Source organism: Pan paniscus, chromosome X (genome assembly GCF_029289425.2).
Source record: "Pan paniscus chromosome X, NHGRI_mPanPan1-v2.0_pri, whole genome shotgun sequence".
NCBI classification, from domain to species: domain Eukaryota; kingdom Metazoa; phylum Chordata; class Mammalia; order Primates; family Hominidae; genus Pan; species Pan paniscus.
The window spans coordinates 116,228,986-116,235,431 of NC_073272.2; the positions used below are offsets into that span (position 1 = coordinate 116,228,986).

The 6,446-nt window shown below is 38.4% G+C and overlaps 1 non-coding gene across 1 annotated transcript; it reads right to left on the reverse strand.

The window, feature by feature from the left end:
* Positions 1-692: 692 nt before the first annotated feature.
* On the reverse strand, positions 693-799 carry LOC112438512 (U6 spliceosomal RNA). Its single transcript, XR_003026928.2, has one exon. It is a non-coding gene; the product is annotated as a U6 spliceosomal RNA (small nuclear RNA).
* Between the last annotated feature and the right edge of the window lie 5,647 nt (positions 800-6,446).

The following is a 6,446-nucleotide window of genomic DNA, read 5'->3' on the forward strand; positions in this document are numbered from 1 at the left end:
ATTTGAGACTCAAAACCACAATAAGCATTTTTTAGATATACTTTAAGTTCTGGGACACATGTGCAGAACATGCAGGTTTGTTACATAGGGATACATATGTCATGGTGGTTTGCTGCACCTAACAAGCCGTCATCTATGCTAGGTATTTATCCTAATGCTATCCCTCCCCAACACCCCCACCCCCAACAGGCCCCGGTGTATGATGTTCCCCTCCCGGTGTCCATGTGTTCTCACTGTTCAACTCCCACTTTTTACTAAAAACATGTGGTATTTGGTTTTCTGTCCCTGCATTAGTTTGCTGAGAATGATGATTTCCATCTTCATCCATGTCCCTGAAAAGGACATGAACTCATCATTTTTTATGGCTGCTTAGTATTCCATGGTGTATATGTGCCACATTTTCTTAATCCAGTCTATCATTGTTGGACATTTGGCTTGGTTCCAAGTCTTTGCTGTTGTAAATAGTGCTGCAATAAACATACGTGTGCGTGTGTCTTTATAGCAGCATGATTTATAATCCTTTGGGTGTATACCCAGTAATGGGATGGCTAGGTCAAATGGTATTTCTAGTTCTAGATCCCTGAGGAATCACCACACTGTCTTCCGCAGTGTTTGAACTAATTTACACTCCCACCAACAGTGTCAAAGCATGCCTAAGTTCTCCACATTCTCTCCAGCATCTGTTGTTTCCTGAAAAATAGGAACGTGTCACGAATTTGCATGTCATCCTTGTGCAGGGGCCATGCTAATCTCCTCTGTATCATTCCAATTTTAGTATATGTGATGCCCAGGCCAACACAAACATTTTCTTTTTTTTTATTATTATACTTTAAGTTTTAGGATACATGTGCACAACATGCAGGTTAGTTACATATGTATGCATGTGCCATGTTGGTGTGCTGCACCCAGTAACTCGTCATTTAACATTAGGTATATCTCCAAATGCTATCCCTCCCCCCTCCCCCCACCCCACAGCAGGCCCAGGTGTATGATGTCCTTCCTGTGTCCCCTTTCCTGTGTCCATGTATTCTCATTGTTCAATTCCACCTTTGAGTGAGAATATGCGGTGTTTGGTTTCTTGTCCTTGCAATAGTTTGCTGAGAATGATGGTTTCCAGCTTCATCCATGTCCCTACAAAGGACATGAACTCATCATTTTTTATGGCTGCATAGTATTCCATGGTGTATATGTGCCACATTTTCTTAATCCAGTCTATCATTGTTGGACATTTGGCTTGGTTCCAAGTCTTTGCTATTGTAAATAGTGCTGCAATAAACATACGTGTGCATGTGTCTTTATAGCAGCATGATTTATAGTCCTTTGGGTATATACCCAGTAATGGGATGGCTGGGTCAAATGGTATTTCTAGTTCTAGATCCCTGAGGAATCATCACACTGACTTCCACAATGGTTGAACTAGTTTACAGTCCCACCAACAGTGTAAAAGTGTTCCTATTTCTCCACATCCTCTCCAGCACCTGTTGTTTCCTGACTTTTTAATGATTGCCATTCTAACTGGTGTGAGATGGTATCTCATTGTGGTTTTGATTTGCATTTCTCTGATGGCCAGTGATGATGAGCATTTTTTCATGTGTCTTTTGGCTGCATAAATGTCTTCTTTTGAGAAGTGTCTGTTCATATCCTTCACCCACTTTTTGATGGGGTTGTTTGTTTTTTTCTTGTAAATTTGTTGGAGTTCATTGTAGATTCTGGATATTAGCCCTTTGTCAGATGAGTAGATTGCAAAAATTTTCTCCCATTCTGTAGGTTGCCTGTTCACTCTGATGGTAGTTTTTTTTTTTTTTTTGCTGTGCAGAAGCTCTTTAGTTTAATTAGATCCCATTTGTCAATTTTGGCTTTTGTTGCCATTGTTTTTGGTGTTTTAGACATGAAGTCCTTGTCCGTGCCTATGTCCTGAATGGTAATGCCTAGGTTTTCTTCTAGGGTTTTTATGGTTTTAGGTCTAACGTTTAAGTCTTTAATCCATCTTGAATTAATTTTTGTATAAGGTGTAAGGAAGGGATCCAGTTTCAGCTTTCTACATATGGCTAGCCAGTTTTCCCGGCACCGTTTATTAAATAGGGAATCCTTTCCCCATTTCTTGTTTTTGTCAGGTTTGTCAAAGATCAGATGGTTGTAGATATGTGGCATTATTTCTGAGGGCTGTATTCTGTTCCATTGGTCTGTATCTCTGTTTTGGTACCAGTACCATGCTGTTTTGATTACTGTAGACTTGTAGTATAGTTTGAAGTCAGGTAGCGTGATGCCTCCAGCTTTGTTCTTGTGGCTTTCTTTTCAAATAGTTTTCTCAAACTGAGGTTTGCAATGACATAGTTGTTAACTTAACATTGCAAAGAGAATAATGTCCTAGCAACATTGACCTCTTTCTCCTTTCTTCTAGTTCAACTCCACATTCTTCACCACATGCCTCCAATACTCAACCACCATATACAGTGGTATCCCTTTATCTGTGGTTTCACTTTCCTAGGTTTCAGTTACCCATGGTCAGCTGCATTCAGAAAATGGGTGAGTACCCCTGGCCATCAGGGTGAAACCTTGTCTTTATTAAAAAAATATACACAAAAAAATTAGTCAAGCATGGTGTCACACAACTGTAGTCCCAGTTACTGAGGCAGAAGAATAGCTTGAACCCAGGAGGCAGAGGTTGCCATGAGCCGAGATGGTGTCACTGCACTCCAGCCTGGGTGACAGAGTGAGACCCATCTCAAAAACAGAAAAAAAAAAAAGAAAAGAAAAGAAAGAAACTGGGTGAGTACAATGCAATAAGATGTTGAGAGACAGAGAAACAGTGACACACACACACACACACACACAGACACACACACACACAAGATAGAGAAAGAGAGAATGAGTCCACATTCACATAGCTTTTGTTACAATGTATTGTTATAGTTGTTCTATTTTATTATTAGTTTATAATTAGTTATTTGTTCTTAATATCTTACTGTGTTATGTATGTATAGGACAAAATATATATACAAATACTATATAAACTCTATAGGTATAGTTTACAGTTGTTGGCCCAACATAATCACTGATATCACCCTTTTTCAGCCTCAAAAATGTTTTAGTTTGGATATTAATTTATATGACAACTCTTTCTATAGGGTATAAGAGGAAAGGTGTTTAACCCAGGCAACCTCCCACAGAAAACCATAATCAAAAGCCTAAAGGCTGAGTAAGTGATCGCTAGATAGAAGGAGATGTAAGAAATGCTTCCCAGGCAAAGAATATAGCATATGAAAAAGTCAAGAAAGAAGATGTGCTAGCACATTGAATAAAAGTAAATATGGCTGAAGTATTATAAGAATGGGAGAAAGTGTGCAAGATGAGATAGTAGACTGGACAGAAATCAAAGACACCTTTCTGTGCCTTGAACACACCAAGCAAGCTCTGGTCTCGGGACCTTTGGGTCTTTTGTTACTTCTACCTAATGCATTCCTCCTCCAAAAATTTTCTTTAAAAATCCATATGGCTTCAAACTATACTACAAGGCTACAGTAACCAAAACAGCATGGTACTGGTACCAAAACAGAAATATAGATCAATGGAACAGAACATAGCCCTCAGAAATAACGCCGCATATCTACAACTATCTGATCTTTGACAAACCTGAGAAAAACAAGCAATGGGGAAAGGATTCCCTATTTAATAAATGGTGCCGGGAAAACTGGCTAGCCATATGTAGAAAGCTGAAACTGGATCCCTTCCTTACACCTTATACAAAAATTAATTCAAGATGGATTAAAGACTTAAACGTTAGACCTAAAACCATAAAAACCCTAGAAGAAAACCTAGGCATTACCATTCAGGACATAGGCACGGGCAAGGACTTCATGTCTAAAACACCAAAAGCAATGGCAACAAAAGCCAAAATTGACAAATGGGATCTAATTAAACTAAAGAGCTTCTGCACAGCAAAAGAAACTACCATCAGAGTGAACAGGCAACCTACAAAATGGGAGAAAATTTTTGCAACCTACTCATCTGACAAAGGGCTAATATCCAGAATCTACAATGAACTCAAACAAATTTACAAGAAAAAGACAAACAACCCCATCAAAAAGTGGGCAAAGGATATGAACAGACACTTCTCAAAAGAAGACATTTATGCAGCCAAAAGACACATGAAAAAATGCTCATCATCACTGGCCATCAGAGAAATGCAAATCAAAACCACAATGAGTTACCATCTCACACCAGTTAGAATGGCAATCATTAAAAAGTCAGGAAACAACAGGTGCTGGAGAGGATGTGGAGAAATAGGAACACTTTTACACTGTTGGTGGGACGTAAACTAGTTCAACCATTGTGGAAGTCAGTGTGGCGATTCCTCAGGGATCTAGAACTAGAAATACCATTTGACCCAGCCATCCCATTACTGGGTATATACCCAAAGGACTATAAATCATGCTGCTATAAAGACACATGCACACATATGTTTACTGCGGCACTATTCACAATAGCAAAGACTTGGAACCAAGCCAAATGTCCAACAATGATAGACTGGATTAAGAAAATGTGGCACATATACACCATAGAATACTATGCAGCCATAGAAAATGATGAGTTCATGTCCTTTGTAGGGACATGGATGAAATTGGAAATCATCATTCTTAGTAAACTATCGCAAGGACAAAAAAACAAACACCGCATGTTCTCACTCATAGGTGGGAATTGAACAATGAGAACACATGGATACAGGAAGGGGAACTTCACACTCTGGGGACTGTTGTGGGGTGGGGGGAGGGGGGAGGGATAGCATTAGGAGATATACCTAATGCTAAATGACAAGTTAATGGGTGCAGCACACCAGCATGGCGCATATATACATATGTAACTAACCTGCACATTGTGCACATGTACCCTAAAACTTGAAGTATAATAATAATTTAAAAAAATCCACATGGCAGCCGGTGTGGTGGCTCATGCCTGTAATCCCAGCACTTTGGGAGACCTAGGCTGGTGGATCACGAGGTCAGGAGTTCAAGACAGTCTGGCCAACACGGTGAAACCCCATCTCTACTCAAAATACAAAAATTAGCCGGGCATGGTGGCACGAACCTGTAATCCCAACTATTCAGGAGGCTGAGGCAGAAGAATGGCTTGAACCCTGGGGGCAGAGGTTGTGGTGAGCTGAGATCACGCCACTGCACTCCAATCTGGGTGACAGAGCGAGACTCCCTCTTAAAAAAATAATAATAATAATAATAATTCACATGGCTCTTTCCCTCACTTTATTGTAGACTTTGCTCAAATGTCACTTAGAGAAACCTTCCTTCACCAGTCTAAAATAACACGCCTCCTCATCATTCTCTATTCCCTCAATTTGCCACATTTTTAATCATAGCACTTATTACTCCCTGATACATATTACTTATCACCTCTCTTTCCCAGTGTAACATAAGCTTTACAAGAGAAACTTTATTTCTTCTTTTCATTGCTATACCTTTTTTGTCTAAACTTGTTTCTGGCCCATTTCAGTCATTCCACAAACATTTGATAAATGAAGACATGAAAAGCTCTTAGGTGCATGGCAGATAATAAGCATTAAAAAGTTAATTATGTTTTTGTGAAGTATGATAGGGAAAGGAGATCATAAAAATATGGTAAAATTAAATATTTGAATATCACAGTATCACTGACAGGAAAGCTGGGTTTGAGTCTCTGCTTGAGACATCCCACAAAAAGAGGGACTTCACTATTTACTGAGATGGACTATACCATGATTACATAAAAGGTCTATCCATTCAAACATTTTTTCTTAGGTTGAGCTGAAATCTGCTTTTGTATAACTTCTATTTCCCCCAACTTAGAAAAAAAAAACAGTAAATCTTTTCTGAAGAGTTAGTCTTCTATGATGTTTCTTTGCTTTTAGATAGAAAAAATAATTCCTCCAACTGTACTTCATGATTTTTGGTATGTTTTTAAATATTAAGACAAAATGTTATAGATATCAACAGATTAATAGGTATGATCTAATGAGCATCTTTTGTCCCTTGGTATCAATACTAATGCCGTTTATTATTCTATGACCAGTGTTATTTATTGTTGTGAATTTTACTGCGATAAATATACACGTGAATGTGTCTTTATAGTAGAATGATTTATATTCATTTGGGTATATACCCAATAATGAGATGGCTGGGTCAAATGGTAATTCTCTTTTAAGTTTTTTGAGAAATCACCAAACTGCTTTCCATGATGGCTGAACTAATTTACATCCCCACAAGCAGTGCATAAGTGTTCCTTTTCTCAACAACCTTGCCAGCATCTGTTATTTTTTGAGTTTTTAATAATAGCCATTCTGACCCTTATGAAATATTATCTCATTGTAGTTTTGATTTGCATTTCTCTAATAATCAGTGATGTTGGTCATTTTTTATATGCTTGTTGGCTGCATGTATGTCTTCTTTTGAAAAGTG